Source organism: Catharus ustulatus, chromosome 6 (genome assembly GCF_009819885.2).
Source record: "Catharus ustulatus isolate bCatUst1 chromosome 6, bCatUst1.pri.v2, whole genome shotgun sequence".
Taxonomy (NCBI): Eukaryota; Metazoa; Chordata; class Aves; order Passeriformes; family Turdidae; genus Catharus; species Catharus ustulatus.
Genome location: NC_046226.1, coordinates 42,570,479 through 42,598,287, shown reverse-complemented (window position 1 = coordinate 42,598,287; position 27,809 = coordinate 42,570,479). Strand labels below are relative to the sequence as shown.

The 27,809-nt window shown below is 38.9% G+C and overlaps 1 protein-coding gene across 5 annotated transcripts in view; it reads right to left on the bottom strand.

The window, feature by feature from the left end:
* Positions 1–26,808, bottom strand: part of LRRC4C (leucine rich repeat containing 4C) — a 498,621-nt gene extending 471,813 nt beyond the window's left edge. For all 5 annotated transcript variants that reach the window (XM_033061880.2, XM_033061881.2, XM_033061879.2 and 2 more), the window contains exon 1: positions 26,169–26,808. The gene's annotated coding sequence lies outside the window, so the exon portion shown is untranslated. The remainder of the gene's footprint in view (positions 1–26,168) is intronic.
* Positions 26,809–27,809: the final 1,001 nt, after the last annotated feature.

Sequence of the window (27,809 nt, the reverse complement as noted above, 5' to 3'; positions counted from 1 at the left end):
AAAATTCAGCTCCACACAGAAGTCACCTTTTAGTATTTAGAAATAAGGCAACAGCAACAAAAAGAAAGATTAAGAGACAAAAAAACAGAACTCTGAAATCTTTATAAAGATTAGAACAGAACATAGTCTGAAATTTTCTATAGCAACTTTAACCAGTAACTTCTACAAATTCTTCTCCATACTGAAGGAACAGGCAGCAGTCTGATAAATCAACAGTTTTGTGACATCTAGTTAGACTATATAATGCCATGAACTAATGCTATTTTGAGCTTTGTGTAGCTTCAACCTGATTAAAATTTTTGTGCACTTCAACTTTCTAATGCAATGAAACAGAATCCTATGGAGTGAGCCAGCATCAAACCTACCTTAAGGTCGCTTAGGTCTAAATCAGAAGACAGCCCTGCAAACACATGCTAATACATACATGCATTTATAGCACTCAAGTGAGGTTAAATTTACCATATAAAAAAGTAAATTTCACTGTCAGTGTCAGGAGGGAAACAACAGAAGTGAACCTCTTTGTATTATTCTTGTGATGCCTAGAAGCAGAAAGAGAAAATTTCAATATGCACTCTGACCTCCTGCAATTTCAGACAAAATTACATTTGAGAAGTGTTAGATAAACTTTGGTAGGCAATTCTGATTGCTGGAAAAAGGAAAACACAATAGGTACTGCCATCTCAGCAAGAGGCCACTGGTGAGATTTGTGGCACATTGTTCAGGCTTGGATCCTTATTTTGCCTAATTGAGGCCAGCAGCTTTCATTGGCCAAATTACTTTGCAGGAATCAAAACAAAAACCTGCATCCCAAGGTCCCACACTCTACAGCAATACCCTAATCCCACACAGACAACAAAAAAAAGAAACATTTCATGGTTTTGTTTTTATTGGAAATTGCTGTGTCTTAGATTTTCTGTTGGTGAATTTCATGCAATACCAGCTTTCAGTTATCTACACAAAAGCTTAGATTTGACTCTTTGTTAAGGTACCAACATTAATGTAATGGATGTAACACACAGCATATGGGGGTGTGTACTGGAAAAAGAACATGAAAGTTACAGTACATTGTAAATGAAAAAAAATTGCTTTTAGGCTGACAAGCTATCCTTCAAGAGGAAAAACCAGACAATTTATGCCTGCAGAGGTACAGTAAGGCTCATACTTTAGCAGACAAAATTTCTCATAATAATATAGCTGAAACCCAACAGAAAGGATCTATTAATCCTTTGTGTACTCCACCATTGTTTATTCAACCAAAAAAGTGGCATAAAACATTAATGTCATTTTCTCACTCAAGGTTTTTTCACTCAAAAAATTGAGGAGCTCTACTGATCAGATTGAGCATTGAGAGATTGGGAGAACAGATGGAGGACATGCAGTGAATAATTTTTGCATCAAGCAAACCTTCACTGTTCAATACAACCTACACAGAGGAACATGCTTCTTTTGAAGCATCCCACTGGGCAGGTAAGAGTGAAGGATCAGAATCAATTAAACTTTCCATTGGCATCCAAAAAGTTATGTCTACTCCATTACCAGCCATAACAGCTAAGTACTGCTGAATACAAAAGGCCCATTTCTCTCTGAACTGGGTCAGAGTAACACAGGTAAACAGCAACTAGAGGAAATGCACCACAATACGTCATCTTCGACAAATCCTCTTATTTCCAAGTGTTGATATCCTTAGAGGTGGAAAGGTTAAAAGGAGGCCACACATTCTGCTCAAAAACAAGGCAAGTCTCTATTGTCAAATTAGGGAATGATGGTTTTGCTCCAGTTCTTTACAAAACTCAAGGTCTGCAAAATGCTATGGTATTCACATTAATCTCAGAAGTCTTGTGTTTCCACCACCCTTCCTGAGCTGTAAGAAATCATTTCAGTACTGAAGCTTAAGACAAAAGATTGTGCAAGATGACTATTGCTAATACTTCTCTTCCAAAAGTTATCATTACGTCTTTCTCCAAAATTTCATTAAGACTTCCATGGCATCAGTACTACTGTTTTACTGGGAGAATAAACAGTCTCATTTTTCAGAACATTTTAAAGCATAAGATTTTTCTTTGACACAAAGTGTCACCAGTTTTCATATCTGTAGCTGTTGGGGAGGAAAGGACTGGTAGAATCTTGTCTCCATATTTGCCTCTGTTTATTGCCTTTGGAAGTGTTTTGAAAAAACCAACCATTCACAAATGGTTTGTTTTGCTGAAATTAGAACAGCATTTTCATAAAACAAAACCCTTTGAGTTTCCTAACTTGCCTTCCAAACTCTCTGAATGCTGTGGGACTTTGCTACAAGAACACTGATATGACACAACCTGTAGGAAACTCTTCAGCAGTTTGAATCCAGATTTGTCTCTATCATAAGATGTCAAGGTGGCTGTAAATTTTAGAAGTGAGCCAAGTGAGCCATTTTTTAATACTTTTTCATTTTTCAGCCACACTGCAGTAGGGTCACAGGAAGCAGCGCACTAACAGCACAATTTAATAAAGGTTACTCTGGATTTAAAAGCAACTACTGCCTGAACACACTCTCTCTGCCATATTTTAAAAACTACCTGCTGACAGTTGCTCCAAGTATTTAACTCTGGAAACCATATTCTTGAAGTGAGAAGAAACAGATGTGTTGACTTCAGCCCTGGATGACTAGAAAGCAATTTTCTTTCCTGAGGTAAGAAATTTACTTCAAAATCACTCTGTTCTATTGAGTGTCTGGCCCTTACAGTAGAGCACTCTACAGTGCCTTGTGACTGGATGGAGTTTTTAGAAATAAACTTATATATACACACACATACATATATGTGAGTTCTAGCAGTTTTGCCATCTCAAAAATAACCCAAATCCCTCTGTAAAACCCCATATACATATTTCTAAAATTTAAAATCAGTTAGATCTTTTATTCACTATGCAACAGCAATAGATTATTTTTAACAAAACTTACTCTATGTCAATTTTACATTCACTTGCTGTTTCTGGTTGTGAAAGGATTAAATATCATACTACTATTTGTGTTTCTCAAGGGAAGCAGTCTGACATTGTACCTAACCATTGAGAAGCAGCACCAGAGGAAAACAACAAGCAACCAGTCTCATTTCCTAGACATACAAATTTACTATGACAAAGGCAAGGAAACACGTTTGAATTATTCTCAGATTTTTTTTCTGCAAGACAAATGTCTCCACGCTATTGTTGCTCCAGTAAAACATGGGTGGGAAACAACAACAAAAAAATGTATAACAACAACTCAGACAAAATATGCCAGACAGTGACAAATAACTGATTAATTTAAATTGGACAGCTTTGGTTGTTGGCAGAAACGTGAAAACATTTTTGTTTTTAAACACAGAACCAGTGGCAGTGTGGTCTGAATACAAGTTTTAACTAACAAGGACTTCTAGGCCGTGTCAGTCAGTGTTCAGGTTTGTTACACTGCCCACTTCCCTCGACCTCCAGTGTACTTATTCGATGTGTAAAAGAGGACCAAACAGCATTGTCAAAAGGGAAATTATGGTTGCCTGAGCTCTTAACCTATTGCAAGTCCCTCTCTTTCAAAACCAAGCTATGAATACATATGCCACACTTCTGTAGCATTGATAAAAGATTCCTGGTGCATCACGAAGAAAAATGATTCTCAGTCAAGAGGGAAATTGCCAGAGGTGTCAGAAGACATGTTGCAGTGACGCAAACAGTGACACAGACATTAATTTCAATAATTTGACAGTGAAACAGTGCAAACCTGAGCTGCCTAATTCTTTACAACCTTTCTTATTTCACAACAAGATTTGGTCATTTAAGTTCTTCAAAAGCTGTATCTCTCTCTTTCCCTAAGCTCCTCCCCCACTTTTACCCCCCACCAAAAAGCACATAGACATTTCATTTCAGCAAGGAGAGCTTCATTAATTATACTAAACGGAGTGATGATCTGGAAAGGTCACAGCAGCCTTTCAGCATGCCCTCTCTGAGCTAAGTACTTCTCAGCTACAATTGATTACCTTGATTACCTTGTCTTTTACGTTTGCATCATTCGGTCAAGAGCAGCATGTGTGGCATCAACAGCATTATTGATATAGTGATGAGCCACAGCCCAACCTGATATGGCCTCCATCACGTGCTCAGGGTGCTAAACTCTAATAGACATTGAAGCCTTTAGAGTGACACCCTCGGAAGGAAGACAGTACTGGGGAGACCTAGCACAATAATGAGTATTCACATTACTCAATGGCAGCATAACAAAGAGTACCCCTTAATAAGGGCTAGTTACTCTCTCACCAAAGTTTCTCTTATTATGTGCTTTAAATCCTTGTTGATGCATGCCACATTACATCCACTAAAAAGAAAATTAAAAAAAAAAAACCACAACAAAAACAAAGTTACTAAGATGTTAATAGTCAGGAGAGTTTTTTGGAAGTGTCCTTGGCTCATGTGCTTTAAAAGAAAGGATTCCCATGTGAAAGATATTCACACACTGATCTGTGAAGAAAGACACATGCATGCTTTAGCATACATGCTCACCTCTTATTCAAGAACAGCGAGACTTTCAAACAGTTGTAGCTATCCCCATGCATGTTCTATGCACTTTATCAGGTCCCCAACTACTAGAGACTGGTTCTTGTATAGGCTACTTGTATATTATTACCTGTGACAACAGTTCCCTACCTGGTACCACACAAAAACCTCCCTGCTGTGTATCAAACAGTAGCGTATTTGCCCATGACCATTCCCCATATCAAACACGCAGTAAACAACTAACTTTGGGGAGAAATAAAAGGGCATGTGGGTGTTTGTATACAGGAGACAGCAAAAGTTCAGGTCTCCCTCACTGCCAGGTTAGCAGGGGACACCGACAAATGGTCACCTTGTGCTGAGGCAGCTCAGAAAATGCTTTTTCAAATATGAATATAAATGGGTCTTGTCACTTTTTAAGTCTGAAATATTCCACTGGCACCAGTTCAACTGCCTCTTAGTTAAGAGATTTTTGTACAATAAATAAATTTGCAAAAGTGCTAGGTCAAAAAAAAAACAAACCCAGTCAGCTTCTTCTGCCCCCATTTCTCTCATCATTACAATGCACTCTTGGAACTTTCAACTTCAGGGAAATGCAAATTCTTCAACAATGAATTATGCAAGAGCATAAAATACATGTGGGTATAGATATGACAGAAAAATCTTTTGCAGCACATACGGGGTGACAAGGTACAGCGAAAGTGCTCTTCACTCTTCTGCAACTGAAGAGAGAATAGTTAAATTATACCTGTAGTGAGGTTTTATATACAGCCTTAAGCAACTCCACTTACAGCTTCAACACTGCAGAAAGTGACACGTGACTTCTGAGCCCTTGGTTACAGGATGACAGAAAGCAACCTGGATACAGGGATACAAATCCCACTTAAGGTTACATTTGTCCTTTGCTGCAGACCCTACCAATCTGCTATGTCCTACTTCACACTTGGTGACACACGAACATTTGTACCCTGACTGTTCAATGCACGACATAAATCAAGTCACTAATCGTCACTGAGGCTGTTTTCACCAAGCCATTTGCCACCGGCACACACCAGATTGCAAAACTGTTCTTTGCACAGAGTAAAGTCACAAGCAAGGGGCAAGAGGTGATGGGTATTGAAATAGCAGAATATATTTCAGACAAAAATAATAAACATCTACAGAATTGCAAGATATTCCATGAAAGTATCAGCATAAAATGTGAAGTAGGTAGGAGACAAGGTACCTCAGCTGAAAGGTGAAAAACCAGAGGAGATGCAGTACCTGATATCAACATCTGATACTACAGCTGGTATTAGCGATTTACATCCTCGTCTATATCATGAATATTCCAGCACACACACATTTCACAAGCATTTTTCATAGAAGGTACACAGATTGATAGTTACAAGACATTTTTTATCCTGGGTCACACTAAAATGATAAAAATTAACATAGAAAGAGTGCTCACAGGTTCTGCCAGAGTATAGAGGAAAACTTTGTTTTACAGTATCAAGAACTTGGCCTGAAGGTAAAAGGAAAACAAGCCACTCAAAGCAACTTATTTTCTCCTACTGTTCTTCAGTTGCAGCAGTTCCCTCAGGATGAAGACACTGCAATACAGTTACACAAGAAAATTGGAAGCACAGAGAAGCCCTGCTGAGAACTTACTGCAAGTGTGACACAAAACAGCAGCCGCACGGCTAAGAAGGTAAGCACAGCACGCCAAAAGCAAAGGAGGTCCGCAAGCGGCACCGAGCAAAGCCGCTGGTTATCGCTCACCGCGGTGCGGCTGCGGTGCCGGTCCCATTCTTTGCCGAGGATAAAGAGGGGAACAGGAGCTGTTTGTTTCCGTTCCGTTACCACTAGGGACTCCAGAGCTCCCTTCCTGCTGCCGGCGGCATCCTGGCAGCCCTGTACGAACCTGGAGCGAGTGCCGCAGCGCCCGGGAGCGTGGCCGCGGGGCAGCCGGCCCGGCGGGAGCGGCATCCCAAGGGCGGCCGGCACCGCTCTGCTGCTGCCGGCGGGGCAGGGAAGGGCTTGGCGCAGGGAACCAGCGCACGGAGGCACACCAAGGACCCCGCTCTCTGATCTCCCGTCGCCTCTCCGTGCCTTTTCGCTCAAAGAGCACCTTCTCAGGGAGCTGATTGCTAGATCACGTCAGGTGATGCAGTTTTAATGTATCTCTTAGAAAGGTGTGCAAAGAACTATAAATAGAGAACCTGACTCCTAAAATAGATTTTGGGTTTTTTTGCCTACATCATGTTTAATGTACTAAGGACCTTTCACACGCTGTAATTTCTCCTCTGAGTCTGAACTGTCTTTGCCCCCCAAATCACACATGAAAGCACAGAATCTTGCAGGGAGAGATCAAAACCAGCTCTCTCCTGCATTTGCACAGCAAATAGCACAATAGAAACACATTCTGGAGAGCTTAAAAAACTATGTAATAAAATAGCAAGTAAAAATATCAATTAACACGTGATATGTGAAACGGGCAACTCAACAGCCACAAAACAAAAATAAGGATTCAGGACAGGGGGAAAGAATACTTTAAATTATATCTTTTAAAATCCAAACAAAAAATAATAACTAGGATTTACATCAGGAAAAATCCTGCAGCTGGTTGATAAGAAATAAAATTAAAAATTTTAATAGTGACATGAAAAGTAGACATGACAAGATATTTTGTCCTATAACTGTGTACACCAATGTCTCCAACCACTTTAAAACCAAGAAACACATCTTCAGATAGACAAAGACTGGTGAATGTTTCATTTACAGAACCAGCTTTACACAAAATTGTTTTGGGTTTCCATTTCTTTTCCTGTTGCTGGGTGATGACTTTGTGACAAAAACTGACTCACAAATCAGTGAGTAACACACCAAAATTTAAATTTCTAGCCTGAAGCTAAGACCACTGGACTGCATTTTTCCCTATAGCCAAAGTTTTGACACTGACTTGGTTCATCTTAGAGGCAATTACACCAGTGCTCTAAAAAGAAAGCTGAACAACATGCAATCGCATTATGCAGACTTTATAAATATCAGCTAGCAAGCAAGCACTACAGGCAGCTAAACACATGGGAGATAAAACTGGACAGCCCACTTGGATAAATAAACAAGGAGATTGCTTAGCTCCAGGTGTTTGAGCAAGGCTTGTTTTCCACAACTGGCTTGATCCCCACCTTATCCCATCTCTGTTGCTCCTTTTGGTCACTCAGTACTCTGAGACTGACTCTAGCCATGGGAGATCACTTCTTTACTATGTCCTCCCACCCAACTACTTCCTAGGTCAACAGCTCTGCCATGGTTCTTTGTGAAGTAAAGGGAGGACTTGCCTCTAGCTGAAAGCAGAGCACAACAGCAAAAGCAGCATGAGACAGTACGAGCTAAATTTGAAATGCTAAGTATACAAAGACAGCTGAGAGCATGCTTATGCACAGTATTCTTTGATTCACTTCCCCCTCTCAAGCAACTTCTTTAGCTGTTTTCCTCTGATAATGACAGTGCCATCTGCTCTTACCATTTATCTGGTATCCCTACCTTTTGGGTATGGAAACATCCCTACTCACATAAAGCATTATCAAATCAATTATGTTCTGTTTATGAAAACATACTCAGTTGCTGGAGGGAAGATCACATAGTTATAAGCAAAATGACTCCAGATAGCAAGCCACAAGATACTAGGAAGAAACAAAATCCTGCATGCTTCTTCACGTGACTGTCCTTTAGCAGCTGTCTCTTTACTCAATCAGGTTCCAGAAGAAATGCCTGCAATCTCCCCAGAACCAGTTCCAAGTAAATCAAACCCCCAGGTTTCCCAGCAACAGTCTGGTAGAACACACAAAGTGCACTAGGCCTGGGAACATTAATCTCTGGCAGAATTTGCCATGCTCTCGTTAAAGGACTGTAATCTGTGAAGTCATCCAGCACATGCTGATGGGAATAAGGAAAAGTACAGTAATTTCATTATTACAAGTTGCACCTGATTATAAGCTGCACCTCCGGGTGTCGGTAACCTTTAGGTCTTTGTCCACATATAAGCTGCACTGTCGTTCGCAGCGAGGACCCACGTGCAAAAAAGTTGCCAATTAGTAACAGAATCGCAGGATCACGGGGTTTACTGGTTTGGCTCAGGGCTGGGCAAGCTCAGCCTGCTCGGAGCTGCCGACAGGGCCAGGTGGCCCAGCTTGGCACTGCTGCTCGGTGAGGCCACTTGGGGCCAGCTGCCGCTGCTGCCAGGCTCACTCACCCCGGCCCAGCACTGCCCCGTGGCGGCAGGCAAGGATGGAGCCCGCCCGTTCCCACAGTGGCGGCAGCAGGCGGGGACAGAGCCCGCCTGCACTCGCGGCGGCAGGCGGGGATGGAGTCCCCCCGCACTGCCGGCACGGAGCCTGCCTCCACCCACCGTGCAACAGAGTAACCAATTTGTAACAATCGCGCAATCCTGGGTTTTACTGGCAAGTGCTTGGCTCAGCACCTCGGCTTGCACTTCCTGGTTTGGAAATTTCAGAACTTTTTTCATATATAAGCTGCTCCTGAGTGTAAGCCACATTTCCAGGTAGGGATCAAAATTTTAGTCAAAATGGTGCAGCTTATAATCGTGAAATTACTAGTGTACATCTGTAGTGTACATCTGTACTTGGTGTACAGATGAGGGCCCTGATTGCATTAATAGTTGTATTTATAATATTGAAACTCTACAGCCAACTTCTCAGTGACAGCTCACTAGCTTCATGTAAGGGACAAATGTGCCTAGGGAGCCTGTATAGTCTTTATCATTGGAGGTCTTTAAAAAGAAATTAGACATCTGCCAAAAACTATACAAGTACAGCTGATCATTCTGTGGACAGACACCATTGACATCCTTTCAAGCTCACGCCTAAAGAAGTTTATCCTTTAATCTATCCTAATTTATAGCCTCCCAGTGGGTTTGTCTCTCCCTTCATAAACTCCATTTCACCAGAAATCATTCTCAGAATGAATATAACACCTAATAATATGAGACATCACAGAAAAGTTAAGTAGACAGAAGTCCTAAAACGCACACCCAGAAGCCTTGTGTATTTAAAGGTTATGAATCACCTTAACAATACTAATCAGGGTCAGTTCAGACAATTTCATCAAAAGAGAAGCTTTAAAGTGCAGACCAAGGCTCACAGGAAGTTGGCAAACCTAAAGAAAGGTGAATGACCTTCTCTATAATTATTTATCAGTACCTCAGGACTTGAAAGAAAAGCACCTGGCCAGCTAAAAAGTCATCCCAGGGTGACAGGGACTACAATTTCCAGCAGTGTCAGTGAGCAGCCAGAGTCTCATGATCATCAGCAATGTTTTGTTCAGAGCTGCAGATATATATAAATGAGGACTGAGAAGGTGTAAAGCTAAAATATGATAGCTATCTAAATAACACCAGAGTGAACAAAGGCCTGAATTTTTATAAGCACAATTCTGATTTATGTGTCCAAATAAGTGTCAAATTATAAGAGTCAAACTACTATGCATGCAAGCCTTCTGAAACAAATGTGGCTATTATTGCCACAATAAGAATTAGTAACCGTGGAGAACTTTTCAAAGTGAATTCTGCTTGCTTATGTGAAAGGAGTACACAAGATCTAAGAAAATCCATTTTTGAGATCTCTTGATAACTGCTCACAAGTCTAAAAGGCTCATGTCATGTGGTTTCAAGCTCAGTACAGCTGGTCTGAGCATATTTCGGTTAACTAGGAATAATAATCAGCTAAACATTATTCCATAATTCTTTGCAATTATTTATATAAATGCCCAAACAGCAAATTACACAGTTTATGATGCTTTGATATTAATGTATTGAAATTCACTTGCTATTACCTTCCTCCAAACCATAAGAGAAATTTATGTAGCTATTTCTTTTAACCTCACACCAGCAGGATGACCAATAGAAAGATACTTCCACAAACACAATGTTCTCTCAAAAACTTCAGGAAAAGAGCTTTGCATTTCCAGTACCTATTTAGCTACATTATGATTTCTATATTCCTGTGTTATACACATGAAATAATACATAGATATTGTCTCATTCTGTCAGGTACATTCAGCAGAGCTGGCAAAACGCGTGCTTTCTTATGCTAAGATATGGCCCAATTACCATTTCGGCTACTATGCAGCAATTTTTTTATCAATTAGTGCAAATAGTCACTAGAGTCTGGGCTCAAGTACTGATCTGATTACATATCTACATATCTATTCAGAGCATAATAAAGTACAATATACTCGATGAAGGACAGGAATCTCTTGCTTATTACACATCCCATGCTTGGCTAGCTAAGAAACATTAGAAGACACATGACAATTGTGTTACACTCAAGTCAGTTGGTTTGTTTCATTCTACTTTGCAGAACAACCATCACTAGCAACTTATGTAATAAAAGAGGTCCCAGGTGAAAACGAAAGGACTGTGTAATTCAGCAATACAACTTGTGGGTCGTGTTGCTTGTATTGCAAATATTGCATATTTGTAACTCCAAGAATCATTTAGATTTCCCAAGGTTCCTGGAAGTTCTTATTTGTAGCAGCTTCTAGAACCTTGAGTAAGGTGATCCATGCTGCCTCACCTTGATTTCAGAGCCACACCTGTGCTGTTTTGTCTTACCAGAGAAAAAAAGCTCTATATGTTTTGACTCAATGATAGTCAAGGTGTTTTCTAACCTTAAAGATTCATTGACAGTTACTGAATTCCCACAGGTTATATGGAAATGTGAAGCTAAGTCTGAAAGTCCCAGGCAAAACGTCAGCAAGAGCCATCTCAACTACAAGGGCCATGTTTCCATCTCTCATTTGTCACTATGAACTCAAATACTCACTAATTCTACAATATAAGCTGTTATTTACTTCCCCTCAACCAAGGAAGCTACAGATAGCCTCTGATGCACTTAATGAGTCAATATGCATAAGCATTTTGATGATAAAAGCCAACCTAATGTGCCAAGTATTACTATTGAATAACCAGCAGTTCAAAACCATCTTGCCAAAGTATAGCAATAAGCTTGTCCTTTTAAACCTGTTCATAATAATTATAGCTGTTAACAACAGATACTGTTCAGCTGAATGAACATGGTTAAACTTCAGCAAACAGCTCTCATCAATCTGACATTCTTACAAACATCCCTTGCTAAATGTCAAGTGAGATTTCCAGAGAGAAAGAAAAGTGCCTCTCTTCCCAGAAAAGGACGAGGTTTACATAGATAAGAACAGAAAGTGAGATAGAAGTGGAAGCAAATAACTGTTTTCAAAAGAGCTCTAAAATTATTGACAACTATACAAATTATTAATACAGGTCTCGTTCAAAACAGGGGAAAGAATCATTTACAGTGCAGAAGACTGCTTCTTTTGGACACCAGCATTAGTCTTCATAGCTAAAGAAAAAAACAGAACAGTGAATTTCAATTTTTTTTAATTTTTTTTTTACTTCACACTTCTGTTCTATTCCTTTGAAGAGTTATTTGGAAGTAACTTGCCATGTGTTAAACTGTTCATTCATTCTGTAATATCCTAAGAAAAAAGATAAATACCTTAACTTGTGGCACAGAATAAACCATGGTACATTTTGTTATAATTTTACGGTATTTGTACAATTTCAATACGCAGGTGGTTTTTTCTGAAGGAACGTTTATAATATCTTGTTGACTGGAATACGCAATGCAGCATGGGACTCCCACCAACAGAATACCCCAATATGTTGGCCCATATGAAAACAGAATGAATGAGTGAATTTTAGCTAAGCAGCAAGCTTAGCAAGCTAAGAGCAAGATGTTCTTAAAGTGCTACCCCAACACAAATACCAAAATGACCAATATTTCAGTACCATTTTCTATTTGGTTTGGTTTTGGCTTTTTTAATCAAAAGGATGAGGAAATATTTTTAAATGGCTATAAAGTGCTTTAAAGAGAAATCTATAGCATGCCTTCCTATGAGCACCTCACTTCCCCATGTGCCTATTAGAATAATTGCTATCATGTGAATGTAGCTTATTACCAGTAACATACATATTTCAGTCCTCTATGTGTGTTTGATTTGTTCCATAGCTTTTCACATACACACAAAATCCTAGCATCAGCTGCCATTTAGCAAGCTGCCAGAAGGAGTAACATTTTCAGAAAAGCAAAGCCTGGTGGTTCCCAAAGAAATTTTGAGAGTAGAAAGAAACACAGAAGAATAGCCCTACTTCCACATTGCTTTCAAAATAGCCCTGAACTGTTGTCTCTCCAAGCTTATAAACTTCATGGACACTTCCATTTAACAGATGCTAAGAGTTGGGGTTTTTTTTAGTGGGAAGAAAAAAAAAGGCCACTCTCTATTTACAGGTTGAATTAAAATTAATCACACTTACACACTTAGAATAAGTAGAATTGGAAGATTCTTTTCACCACTAATGGATTCATAAGTTTTAATGACTTATGAAATCACTTAGCCCATCTGTAAATCAAGCCACTGAACTTCTTACTGCAAGACTAGTTCTACATGGCAAGCAAAAATAAGGTATTGTACTTCAAGAATCAAGTGGACTAACAAAAATTTAAATAACAGTTATTTGAATTCAGTCCCACACTCCATTATACCGGTAGTGATCTTCACTATAGATATATGATCACTTTCCAAGTCATTAGAGTCTGGACACCACTGGTTTTCTAACAGAGGTTTAATTTTTATAGTCATAACTTCTATTTGGGCCAGTTTCAGATTGTGATAATTAAAGGAAACTTCAGTATTTTGCAGCTTTGGACTTTGCACAAGTTTTAGCCTTTGGCCACAGCACTTTGCTGAAAAGCTTTCATCTAGGGTAGAACTGAAGATTTCAGGTCTTCCAAGTTTAAGACCTTGTGAATTAAAAGCTACCTTAAAAGCTGACTAAGGTAAAAGTAATGTGATTATGCACACTTAAATCTACATGAATTGTGAAACAAGAGTTCTGAACACTTCATATTTGTCTGAATGGGATTTTACACCGATTCCTCAAGATAACTCTAACTCTACCAGCTATTCTAGCACATAAGCAGCCATAGAGTCTCTCTCTTTCAACAGAAAATAGTCATTGTTCCTTTAGGAACTAAATAAGTACTTCATAAATCTAAAGTACTGTCATTTACATTCTGACACTCAAGACTAGCTAAATCCATCTGGGAAGAAGAACCCTGTCCCAAAGAAAAAAAAAATTAAAAATGTAACAGGACAGGTATGGAGCATTTGTGTTCTTCCATCTGAGAAAGAAACGGGTTAAAATTTTAATTGTTCCAAGGTGCAAGTAACCATTATTCATTACAGTTACAAGACTGTTTTAGTCTCCTTCATGAAACCAAGAAGCTTATACAGCAGCTTCTGCATCCCTGACAGGGCTAGTGGTCACATTAGCCAGTACAGTTCCACTCAAAAAACCCAAAGGATCAGAGTGATCAAACCTAATACACCACAAACAGAAGTTGTCCATTTCTTTCTCTAAATATTAAAGGTTTGGGGTTTTTTAACAGATCGGTGTCTGAAGCAAGCTTAAGTCATTGCTCCGTTGCTCAATTCCTTCTATACTCAATGAACAGATTCAGCGAAGTCGCTGCCATCAACATCGCTTCTTAATGCCCTGAGCCTTAGCTGACTTTTCAGATCAAAGAGGGTAACAAATAAATTATATGCCTGTATGAGAGAAGTTACTGTTGTGAAAAAAGGGAGGGGGAGATTGGGAGACGTAATAAGGTCACTTCACCTAATTTTTATTGGATTTACATGCTTGCAATAAGCATATTAAGCCACAACAATACCGCAGCTAATGAACTAATGGGCTGCTAGCCCCACTCCGCTGGTTCGCTCAGCGGCACGGCACGATGCTTCGCCGCGTCAGCCTGGCCACCTCCCAGCTCCGCGCTCCCCTTCCCGGGAAGGGCAGGAAAAGCAGCCGGAGCGCTGCTCCACGAGCCCGGCTGGTGCCTGTCCTCAGGGCTTGCGCTGCACCACGATACACTGAGTTCGGACCAGGTGCTTCTTTGAAAGCTACACTTTAAGCAGCTCCAGAGCGCCAAGAGAACAAGCCGATTTTAAACTACTTTCATCAATCGTGATAAAACTCAGTAAGGAGTCCAGAAAAAAACAGCAAAAGGAAGAGATGAAAAGATTTAAAGCAGAGAGAGGACTCACTTAAATGGTCTTTAAGTGCTGGGCTCCAGTCTTTCTAAAGACTTGCAGAAGGAGCTCAATGGAGGAAGCTTCTATGGGAGAGGAGGCAAATGTCTGTGGTTAGTGAAACACTCAAATATTTGAGACAAGGCGGAGGCACACTGGTTCCAACGCCAGCTGAAACTTAGTCTTTCCATAGGCTAAAACAAAAAGTCATGTAAAAAGTTTCTGATAATTGTTCACAAGTGCAAGAAGTTCTAATGTTTTGGACAGAAAACCATCTTGTGTTGTAGCAGAAGTGATTGTGTTGAAATTTCTGAAATAATAGATGGGTGTATATAGTCACATTCACACTATCTCTAGCTGTGTACCTGAGAACAGGAATGGATTTCTAAATAAATACTGTGTTAGTCTCTGAATAAAGTCTGAAAATGTGTCATTCAGTGTTAAAAGAACAACGAAGGCAGCAGAGACAAGAGGGGTATCTGTATTTATGAAGATTTGAACTAAAAAGGCAAAGTCAGTTCAAGTTATTTCATAAAATAAACTAGCCCAAATTATTTTGATACAACCTCATTCTGACAGTGACAGAACATAATTAACAAGACCAAAGTGTTACTAATTGTTTTATTTAAATCACAGTTGTATTTATGCACAGGATGGTAGGGACTGTCTTGAAGGACTCAGTGCTTTTTCTTATTCAGAATTGGAATTTTAAATTCTTTTTAAAGCTTTCTAAGACTATACATATGTAGCAATGAATGTAAACATACTGTTTAAATTTTGTCTATCATACCCAAGAACTGAAAATTTAAACCCCACCATTTCATCATCTCTTATGAATTTGCAAGTACTTAATGCATTAATTTCCACAATCAGAACTCAAAGCCACCATCTTTATGAACCATTTTAAACAAATCTTCTGTACCACAACAGATGTGAAGAGGTAAAATATCACAGTGCTGTTCTGTGCTTCAGCTATAAACAAGAGCCTAAATTTCAATATATTTGCTCTGTAAAGGAATACATACTAAGGTGGATGAGGGTGAAAACCTGTTTTTTAATAATAATTTTCTATTTTTGCATCCTCAAATCAGGTTTAATAAAAAATAACATCCCAAACATTAAATGCTATGGGATAATTCAACAGAAATATGCTGTATTAATGTTTTATTATATTCCAGAAATTTAAGAGTAATCACCGCAGTCATATGACTTTTTGATGAAAGCCCATAATCTTCATATTCATTAAACATCATAGGGATCATCTTCAGGGGGCAGAGATTCCTGTAAATTTGTGACTATAAGGTTCAAGGCACCATAACCTTAACTTCTTTGAAACTCTTGCTACAGGTGTTATTTTATCAAACCCTGCAATCGGAGCCTTTGATGGGAGCAGCTGGCTGGACTGCTGTAGGATCTCTAAGCCTGGGAGCTGCTGCATGGTCCAACTACTCTGAGTTCTACCAGACAGTGTCCTCAGAACTGTATCCTTCCTCAAGTTTCCCTATGCAGCTGCAAAGCAATTAAAGCAGCTCAACGTCTGTATGTGTTTTTTTTAATATTCATCTCTATTCAAACTGATCTCACAGTCCTACTTTGTTGTTTCTACCCTTGGGGGAAACAGAATCAACCCTGCAATTCCAGAGCAGGATTTGTAACATGATGTATTAGCATAAGCTGCTGTACAGACTGTGGCTAGATTTCACACCCACTATGAACGAGGGGCTATGCAAAACAATGGAAAGTGAGACACAGCCTCCAATAGAGCAAGTCAGAATTTCGTGGTTGATTTAGTGACTCAACTCTTGCTTAATCCTTCTCAAATCATCCTTGAGCTGGTGTGGAAGGGAATGAGTCAGAAGTTGCTTGCATATTTAATCTCCATCCTTACCAGCAAAGGGCATGCAAGCAAGCAAAGAACAAGAATTGAGATGACAATATTTACAAAGCCAAAACTAACCTTGTTAATGACACGAAAGCTGCCCACTATCCTGACACGGTGATCCACTTTTATTGTCCTCATCCAATATGAATAGTAGCTGCCTCAGTTGTAGCTAGGGCTTGTTGCAGGTAGTTCAGATGCAGACATCTCCAACATGATCCATTTCTCCATCTGTCCTGCACTACTGCCGTGCAGTTTTAAACCTACTTAGCCAATGAAGGTAATGCAAAAGGCAGCAGCAAGGCAACACTGGTGTACTGATCCTCATTCCTGCCTGGGGATGAGCAGCTTAATAGAAAAATTTGGCACTAAAGGCCACAGGTAGCAAAAGACCAAGTATCTGGACCACAGTCTTGACCCTCACAAAAATGCATTGCTTGGGCATCCCATTTTGTTCCAGTTCTGCCAGCTTAAAGGGTATGATCTCTAAAGGGAAGTACTGCTTTACCTCACAAAATGACTGTATTTTATCAGCTATCCAACAACAAATTAAAAAAAATTACTGCTTGCTGAATGCCTGCAAGTAGAAATTGAAAGCCCAAACAAGTAAAAATATTTCCTTATTTGATGAAACTTGGGGCATCATATGTATAATGAAATGCTATTAAAGATATTTGCTACTGTAATTCAGAGAAAACAAGTTAATCAGAAATAGCACGAGTGTCAGAAGGACACAAGGTTGTAGCAAAGAAGCTTCTCATTTTTATCCTGAGAGGTAGTAACCATGCACTGGGGGAGCAATTAACCAGCATAATGCAATCACTTAACAGTTTTAGTAGTCTATGCAGTACATAAACCTATACACTCTTTACCCTACAGGAAAACTGGTCACAGAGAAAGCAAAAGCGAGTAAGACAGATCACAAAGTGCTGCATACAGCTAGAGTAGTTCAAATAAGACAATTTTTTTCTGACCATACCTGCCTGAACTTTAATGTCAGTAGGCACAGAAAAAGAGCCTGCTCCCTCCAAAAGGGCCAGAGCACTAGCCTAGATTAAAGGCAGCGCATATTTCCAGTACTATTGGACATTATCATGTTTAATGGATAGTGCAATGAGACCATTGAGGTGTATTGTTTTCTTTTGTCTACTAAAATAACAGAATCCAACAGACTTCCAATGTGGGACAAAAGCAAGGACAAAACATATTAGTTTCATCTCAAATCACCCACACATCAACTCCTTCTCAATAATAACATCAAATCATAAAAATAGAATTGAGACTAAAAAACTGAGAACTGAAAAAACCCAACAGCTCAAGTAGCAGCCTCTAAGATGTGACGTTAAAAGAAAACCAAACCACCACAGTATTACACTAGTAGTGTTGCTCAAAACATTTTTAGTGTTGAAACATACTCATGATTTGTTTCAGAAAAGGAAACAATTTAAAGCATCTTTTGCTTTGTAATATTAAAAATTCAAACAGTATCACACTAACAAAAGGCAATTTCCAGTCCCCTTACTAACAATGATAAAAAGCCCATGTAACCTTAAATTCTTAATGTTTTCTAGTGTGTGTTGTCCTACTAAAATCAAATGGAACATCAGGACCTTTTGTAGAAGACAGGCTCTTCTTGTTCCAGTGACCTTTTCTCCAATGCTTCTTGTGGTGCTCACCGCTAAGCTTAAATAATTAAACACTTCTCAGCTTGACTTCAGAAACGCACCTAGATTTGAAAAGTACTATTTAGACAATAATTTGTAGAACAACTGGAGGTCAAATGTCTATTCTCAAACTTATATCCTTATCAGAAGTACCTACTCATTTCCATTGCCCGAGGGCGAGGACAAGATCGTGCAATGTGTCTACTATACGAATTACAGTTAAACAATATAGAAAGAAAGACAGCCATCAACAATGCCCAGAAGTAAAAGAATTTAAGTGCTAAAAGCTCAGGCATGGTTTCTACTTAAAAAAAAAAAAAAAAAAAAAAAAAAAAGACAGTACTCTCATTGCATGATAGACATGAAACCAGGACAAAATAACCTTAGGAAATAATTACTCATGTTACATTCAGAAATGAATGTTATTTTCCTAAATATTCATAGACTTAGAATGCACATTTTGGCAAGTCATGACTTTTCTCCTCCTTCCATAATAACAGAATTCACTTCTACCAGCAAAGTAAACATTTAAAAATATCAGAGCAGTAACTTTATCCATCTCTACTTTCTTTGTATCCTCAAGGCCATGACTTTATAGGGTGCCCTGTGTTCTCCTACATTCTCCTACAGTTTCCCTTCCCATATCCAAAAGCATAAAGAAAATGGTGGTTTTGGGGAAGCTTGTTTCCTGCTGATACCTACATAAACACTTCAAGTTGGCTCATTGTTAGACATAGACAAAGAAACAGGTTTATGTCACAGAGAGATAAGAGTTAAGGAAACTATTCTCCACTGCTAGATCTCAGAATCTTCCATTACATTCCAGATGGAAAAATCATTGAAATGTTCATGATTCAAAGCAAAGCTTTGATTTCAAATGGGAAAATACATTACATGAAAATAAGTTTTTTGGACAGATATTTCGCCAAGCCTCTCCTTCTACACTCTGTAAAGATGTCTAGTAGAACATATAAATCATATAATAATATAAAAATATAATGTTCCTTGAGACAGGTGTGGAACTTCTCTATTCATCTAAATGAAAAGAAAGATTGTGCATCTCCGCCTACTTCAGAAAGAGAATATAATAAGAAGAATTAAGGCAGATTAAGAGACTCTTTTAGGCAGCTTAGGACCCTTAAGCACACACTCCCAAGTCAAGTATTTATAATACAAGAAGTCTCCTAGTTACCTCTCTCAACTGTCACTGTTGTCAGTATTGCATAAAGCTGCTTAAACTATAAAGCTGATTGTCAAGGGAATCCCAGTCTGAAGGGATCTTTTGTGGTCTGAAAGGGTTGTGACTTCTGTAAAAGGAGGACACCGGGTTACTGCAGCAAGCTGTGAATATCAATGACAAAAGAGGAAAAGGAAAGCTCACAAGTCAGGCTATTCTCTCTCTCCCTCGCCACTCATCTAAATCACGTGGTAGTTGCAGGGCAGGACAGAGCCAAGGAGGACCAGGGCAATCCGGGCTCACTAAGGCCACTTGGCTCTCCAGTAGAGAGCATGAACATTCTCCTGCAGGTCGCAGGAAAACAAAAGGGTCTCTGAGCAACACTACCATACACAGCCCACTCCACTGCGAGCACCCCCTGCAAATTTCAGAGGCAAAAACCATGTGGAACAGGTGTGATATAAGACATGATAGAAGAAAGAAAAATGTTTACAGGTTACATTAATCCAACCATACATTAACTCAGACACATCCGTCTGCATAATCCCTCTGCATATTCTAGAGCAGATAATATAAAGCTATTCATTTTTTAGTTGCTGCAGAGGGTCAAAGCTTATATGCTTCTGGCTTATATTTTTTATGGAAGACATGGCTGATTACATAAAAACTGCCATTGTCAAATATGATCTCCAGAAATCACAATATTTTCTTTTCCAGAAATGAAAATACCTATCCATTCAGCTCTATTACACAATACAAATTTTCAATGTATTGGTCACTTGATTTGAACCTGTTTCTGGATATTGAGGCTTTTGCATACATACATAATAAATTACCTCTTCTGCATGCCTCAGTTTGCTTCAGGCTTTCTAAATTCTACTGATCCTGACATTAACTATTTTTAGTTAATGAGAGGAATGATTGCATATCTGAACATATAAAGAACATTACTTTAATATTTACAACCCAATTGTAACAATAACTGAAGTGTCTTTAGTGGGGCAACACTTCCACAAAGTTCTGTTCTGACTTGAGTTTTATTTTTACTTTATATATAATCTTTTATTTAAGGAACTGTAGCTCAAATTTCCCAGACAAGTCAAAGCCTTAAGTTTTTAAAGTTTTTTTCAAGAGAGTTCCATGTCCCTTATGGAGTTTCAACAATGCCACTCCTGTTACTAGCCTTATTCCAAATAAAAATGGAGACTTGAGACCTGACTTCTGAAGCATATGCTTGAAATGCTTAAAAGAACACTCTGCAACCCATTTTCTCCCAGCCAAACTGACAAAATACACTTTGCATGCAAAATGAAAACTTCATTCTACCTGCAGTCTGAACAACACAATCCCTATTTCTATTCTTGCAAAAATAGCAAACTACTTTTGCCTTTGAGGTAATCTCTGAGTTGACCTTATTCCACCATTCCCTCTCCAGTTTTCCTGGAAACTTTCTGCTTTCCAGAAGGCAGCTACTCTTGCAGGTTTTAAGTAGGTAGATCATTTAGTTTCCGAGTGCATGGTTTTCTTCCTGAGATAACACAGGGTATAGTGAAGATTTATAGGTTTACATGAAATGCACTGTTATCATGAGTGGCTCCAGAGAAAATGAAAAATAGGTTGAAGGAATGCAATCCCAACATGAGTCTCTTAGAAAAGCTTAACCCTCAGAAAATTCACCTTTGTTTTGTCCCTTCAACTATTAATGATGATTTCAAGAACAAATGGTGAACAGTAAGTAGTAAGGGGGAAATCACACAAAGAAAGATGTGCCATCCCTAGATTTACATAATCATACCAAAATGATGTCTATAATGTGTTTAATAAGCTAGTGATGCACCACAAAATATAGAAGCATCGCTTTTCTCTCCTATTTGCCAATTTATTGCTGGGACACCAGAAAAGACAGTGAAGTTTATACACTGGTAGACGTATTTCAAAAAGCAAGCAAAGCTTCTACAAAAAATATGCCCACTGCTTGATAGCCCCATGTTTTATTTTCTCCTACAACTAAGCAAGAGAAAGGTGAGGGTTTCTATTGCTCTCACAGGAAGTTAAATGAAATTAGGCAAACTTTTCCAAAAAAGGAGTTACTGCCCTTCCACACCACTTGACATTTTTCCTTTATACAAATCAGTTGTTTCAGAGAAGCTAAACAGAGACTAATATAAGTTTGTTCTTACTCTCGTAAGCAGGACAGACAAGAGGACTGGAACTTATTCTGTAGTTACCAGTACGTGCTGGACTTCACAAGCCCTTGACATAAATTTAACTTACCAAAACAACATTTAAAATTACCAGAGAGGTTAGAACGGGCCTTATGCAAAAATCTGCTGGCCACAGGTTGCAAGCTCAAAGATATGTAAAAAATGCAGGAATTAAAACCCTTCACATCTGCAGTTATGAGCTTCATTTAAGCATGTGTTTAACACCTTTCTGTCTGCCTCTGCAAGGCACACAATACAGAGAATACTTACCACTGATGGCAAATTAAGTAAAGAAATTTTGGCAAATTACAAAACAATTGTCTGTGCAAAAAGTTTCTTAGATACACATTGGGAAGAGACCTAGATTTCTTGCAACAGTTCTGCCTCTGCAGTATCTGTTCTGAGAAAGAAAGTCTCCAGTTTCTGAAGAAATCTCTGCCCACCATCCTCCCCCAGGATCAATAGGATTCTACCTTATGTAACCACTCTAAGTTTGGCAGCAAGAGCTCTTACACAGCAGCATCTTGCAGATTGAGAGAACACCGAAACACTAAGTTTCCTCCTTAGCAATATGAAATGGCTGTAGAAAACTCAGCATACCACTGGGTCACCTGAACTTCACTTTGACAATTTCACTATCTTAGCAATCTGAGAAGTAACAGCAGATATCCATCTATGTATAAACACCATGCTCTCAACACTACTCTTTTGGACCACCCCTGAAAGCTACAATGTCTAAATAAACATATTCTCTCATTTTTAAAATTTTTATAATACAACCCAAAAGTACATGGAATTCTGCAGTAATTTGAAAAAAAATAAGGAACTCTTACTGTTAGAGAATGCCTTCCTAGCTACCTCAGTCTGTGAAGAGACAAATAATAAATAGTACCACAACGAGTGTCTTCTCTAAATAAGCCAATTAACTGTCTTTTTGACAAGCTAAGAAATTAAACAAATCTCCCAAAAAAACTTCAATTTCACACTTCCACCTGGCAATACTAAAATTGGTTTTAGAAATTAAAATTAACTGGGTTTAGATTAAAGACTCTTAAGCAGTGTATTACCTACCACGTTTGCTTGCTAGACCAGGAAAAGGAATTTTGGAGTCTCCTTCACTCTTAAGCCTTATCCTTTGACACAGAATGAAAAGAAATGGGAAAGAGAGTAGGGAAAGGGGAAGGCAATGGAGGGAGGGTGTGGAATGCAATTTACTTCATTCACTTAATTTGTCAATTCAAGGGATTTGAATTTGTAACTTCATTTTTCTTCAAGTGACAAAAGGTAAATTTTACTTACTATAAATTCTTTAAAAGAGTTAAGAAAACTAAGTCCACCTGCATGAATTTCCCATGATCAGACCATTTGTAGTCTTGTAGTCGAAGCTGTACACATTCATAAGCAATGTGTTCCTGATAAACTACTCTTTTCTGCCTCTTTATTTCAAAACCAGGCCAGTGTCATCGCATTAGTGTAAGATAATATTGCAGACCAACACAATGAGTCAGCAATCAAAACGATGTGTTCTGCCATCCCACAGAACTTGTTATTTTGGTTTAATTCTTAGAATTGCTGGTACATCTCCTTCCCATCCTCCCCTTACTTCTATGCCACTGCACTGCTTCAAGATTACCAGTTGTCAGCCCAGCTTGTTTCAGAAGAAAGAAAGAATTCATGTGTAAAGTACCCTGGGTCTTAGAAACACAAACATGTGCTGGAGAGGGTTAGTGCCTGGTTGGCTGACTTCAGCAACAAGAAAAGGAAGCTGCTCAATTAACTGGAACTAAGTGAAAAAGAAATTTCTGTTATCTTCCACTTAATCTTAAAACAACATTTAGACCATTCTGCTCATGAGAACCTCATTGTACCCATGGTCCTACTGAGACACTTTACCTATGACACACTTACTGCAAGACCTGTGCAGGCCTCCCTGGCATATTCCAGCAATATGCACAAAGCGTAGTGGATTGAGCTCACACAGGCAGCCAAAGAGCACAGAGGAGAAAATGTTTGACACATTAGGTGAGACTGAAGGCATATGGGGCATTACACTATGAAATGCAATTGAAATTCAAGGATCACTAAAATGAAACAACATTCCCTTTACAGATTGACTGGTTTGATTTGGGTTCTTCTTAAAAACAAAAATCCCCCACATAGCCCAACTGGTGCTAAAGTCTGTTCCCACAAAAAAAAACCCTGCTAAAACTGAGTATTATTAATTTCCATTCTTACCAGAATAATAATAGTATTAGAAAATAAAACTGATCTTGTGATAACAGGTTATGTTACATACAAGATCATGTATAAGACACACTAAAATAACACCAAAAATAGCATGTATGACAGTATAAATACGAAATCAGAATCAAAACTACAAAAAAGTTAATGAAAATATACTAAACCAACACAATTGGGGGAACATGGGAAGAGAAGCACAAGGTTTCCTCTTCAGTGAGCCTGTTCAAATGCCAAATAACCACCATTTGCTTTAGTCTGCGATATAAGGAGATAATGAAAAAGCATGACTACATAAAAAAGATGATTAATAACAGCTGGACACCATAAAGAGTGATGACATATTTCTTTCCCAGAACACAGGTGACTGCTCTTCCACTCAGTTTAAGGTAACACTACTAAATTTTATTCCATGTATCAGAATATATAGAAGTGGAAGTGAAGAAAAATGTGTCATCTTTTTCACCAGGACATGAAAGTTTCATCTCCAGGCAGAACATTTGTCCCCTGCTTTCATCCTGTCAACATCTCTGCTTTGATAGTCTCATTTGATACTTCAATTCTAAAACCAGGGTAAGGCTCTAAAAATCATGAGTTGCCATCTCACACACACACTTTTTTTTTTAGCCTTCATTACACAGAGACTGTTCCCCATAGTTAAACACAGCTCATGGCCTGGTGAAATAAGATTCCTGTGCAACACTCAATTGCAATTAGGAAAGTACAACAAGGGAAAACTATGGCAAACTGCATCCTGCCCAGAAGGAGATCTGGTGGTCATAATCATATACAGTAAATGCACATGCAATACAGAAGCATCACTTCCAGAAAATGAGGGGAAACACACCTATAACCAGTTCTCCTTTCTTCCTTAATCCATCTTTAAAGCTATTATGCAAAACCAGTGGGAAATAGAGGGACTGACTGACAGGATGCAATAATATAAAGTGATTTGATTACTCTGAAGCAGAGCCTTTTCATTAAGTTTTTAGCTTTACAACACAGGACCTATTACAAGGGTTATTATACTTCTTTGAACAAAATAGATCATCCTATTTGATGTGTCTTTGTATTTAGAAATCTGATGTAATCCCCCTTTGTGTGCATTACATTTGTATACATACATATAGAAGCCCCTGAGCATCTGGTAACTCAGTAGAAGTCTATTTTGATCCCTGTCTTTTTACAGTATGTATCTAGCTATGCAGTATTTCAAAGAGATCCCATATTCTTCAATATTAGTCATTCATATTCATATAATTGAAAAGGCATGAGTACCTAGCAATTGCACTTGGAGAACGAAGCATCTTTGAAATGTGTTTATAGATGGTTTGCTCACCTCCTTGGGAATGCTAAGTACTATCAGTGCAGCAATAAAAAAAAAAAAAAAAAAACCTCAACTAAAAGAGCTCTGATTCTATTGCAGTACAATGGTATTTTATTTCTATTATTTAAAGGAATGATGGGAAAGGCTACAAGAGTCATACTGTTACAGTAGAAACTGCATTGGTGGAAGGGGGTGCAGAGGGAGGAAAAGTGCCAGGTTTAAATACTGAGTATCACTACAGCAATGCAACTGATAGATCTCCAGAAATTCTGGAGTGCTGTGAACCATCCTGGATGAAGCATTCTTTGGTCACCTGAATGCTTAGTAGCACCCCCATCCCAAAAATTAATGGTCCAAAAGAACCCATTTGTGATTGGCACTTTATACCATAAGAGTTACTAGTGTTTGGTCCTACATATTGCATAAATTCTGTAGCCAAAAAAAAAAAAATGAAAGCAGCATTCAAAAGGTTAATGAGAAGCAAACAGATGAACTTCATGTAAGTGGATGCACAAATCCACAAATTTCTATTCTGCTACCTTCTTCAGCTAAGAGCAACAGAAACAGCTTTGTACTTACATATTCATCACTCCAGACCTGACTGAAATGCAGAGAAAAAAAAAACTAGACAAGATTTATGAAAATATGGAGGCTTCTATTGAAGATACTGTATGAGCTATATTTCTTGTCCATTCGAGATACTTCCCAAATATTTTAGCTTGTTTAATAAAAAGATTTATCTTCCTAGAAATTCTAATACCTTTGAAATAAAAAGAGCTTTATAGTGCTATTTAACTAACATTTTCCAGGAGCCCTATAGATTATTATTTTGCAAGTATTTTTACTGTGCAAATGGCAGGGGAAGGAGGGGGGAAAAAAAACAAAACAGAAAAGGAATCAAAAAGGGGCTGCAAATTACAAGTACAGATTTTACAAACACCATGCTCCTTACCCACCCAGTACTAATGTTTTAGTCTTTTTCCCCTACTTTAAGCAAGCAAGCAGGAAACAAACAAGGAAACAGAAGGGGTAAACCATCCCCTGGACTTACCTTTAGTACAGTCCCTCTGTAAACTTCTCAGAGAGAAATTTAAATTCCTCCAAGTGGATGCGATTCTTTTAGCTTTTTCTCGAGTCACACAGAAGCAAAACAATTAGTTTTCAGAGGTTCCATTTACTGCTCTTCCATCCCCAGCAAAATGCGTCCAGGAGACTATGCCAAAAGTAAGCCCAGAACTCAAAGGCAGTTGGAAAAGGAGCGTAGGGGCTTGCTGAAGGACCAGATTGTGAAATTCGGTAGCTTGAGCACAGAAATATCCTACTGTACAATATACCTGGCTTCTTGCTCACCAAAAAACTGTAGTGCAAACTGTCAGTAGTAGCCTCCAATAGCTGCTGTGTGTGCTGCAGATGGTATGTCTCACTGTTACCTTCCCAGATGGGTAGAGGATTCAGAGAGCAGCAAAACCAGGGGGTCGCCTCCAAACCAGGTGGATTGCCAGCCACTCATTCACTCAGTCCAATTAATCAAGACAAGAACAGCTCAGTCACCGGAGGTATCTCCTTCCAGGGTGCACAGGATTATGGCAAGGTTATTAATCTTGCTTTGCTGCATCCCCCCCACCCCCTACATTCAGCAGCCTGCACCGAGATGATTGCCAGCTCTGTCTCTGTCCCTGTTCTACTGCATTTTGCTCAGCCCTCTGTTGCTGCAAGTGAAACACAGAAGAGGGAGGAATACTAATAAGGTGGTTAGCTACAGTTTCTTTAAGGCATTCTACATACTGCGTGTGCCTGTGTGTACGTGCATGTGTGTGTACATTTTCTGTGGGGCGATCTGGATTTCTTGGCAGCTGAAATAAGACTTGATTCTACATCAAAGTCTGAATTAATCTGGATTATCACCTAATGAATATCAGAGCCAGCAATTGTATTTTACTTAGGATAAGAGGAGGGTACTAAATGGTCTAGAAGATTAGGATGGCAGCAGTGGTTATAGGAGGAGGGAGTGGGGGGTTGGTAGTGTAGAAACCACACAACAGCCAGAAGAGCATAATCAGTTAGAAAATTTGTTCCAAACTGATCATTTTAGCAATGCTTTTAAAAGTCATTCTTATATCCTGAACCAGTTGGGATTTTAAAATCAGCAGTATATTATCCATCTTTAGATTAGGCAGCAATATGCAGAGTCAAGTAAATATTTTTAGAAAAGAAAAGATTTCTGGCAGGAAAAGAAAAAATTAGAATGTCAGTGGAGGCAGACATCCAGCACTGCATTTATGAAGGTGCTTGAAATTCCCTCCTTCAGTGACAATTGCTCTGCCAAAACCTTTCACTTATGAAACGAGTTTAGAGTTCTCAGTCCAAGAACCAAAACAGATTTTCCATGTATTGGCTAAACAGCCGACCTGCATTGGTTCATGAACCTGAGTATTCTGTTGTAGTAAGCACAAGTCCTAGCTGTAATTCACTCATGAAATATGAAAACAATCATACTGCCTTTGCTTTCCCACAGGTAATTCAGACCCTCCGTATCAGGTTCAGGATGCAAATACTGCTGTCTCACTTGTCATCCATAATTTCACTTTTTGCAGCAGATGACACTTCAGACTCCTTCAGGAGACTGAAGACTGAGACTCCTTCAGAAACATGAAAGCAAAAATAAACCATTCCTCAGAAGCAGCTCTGGGAT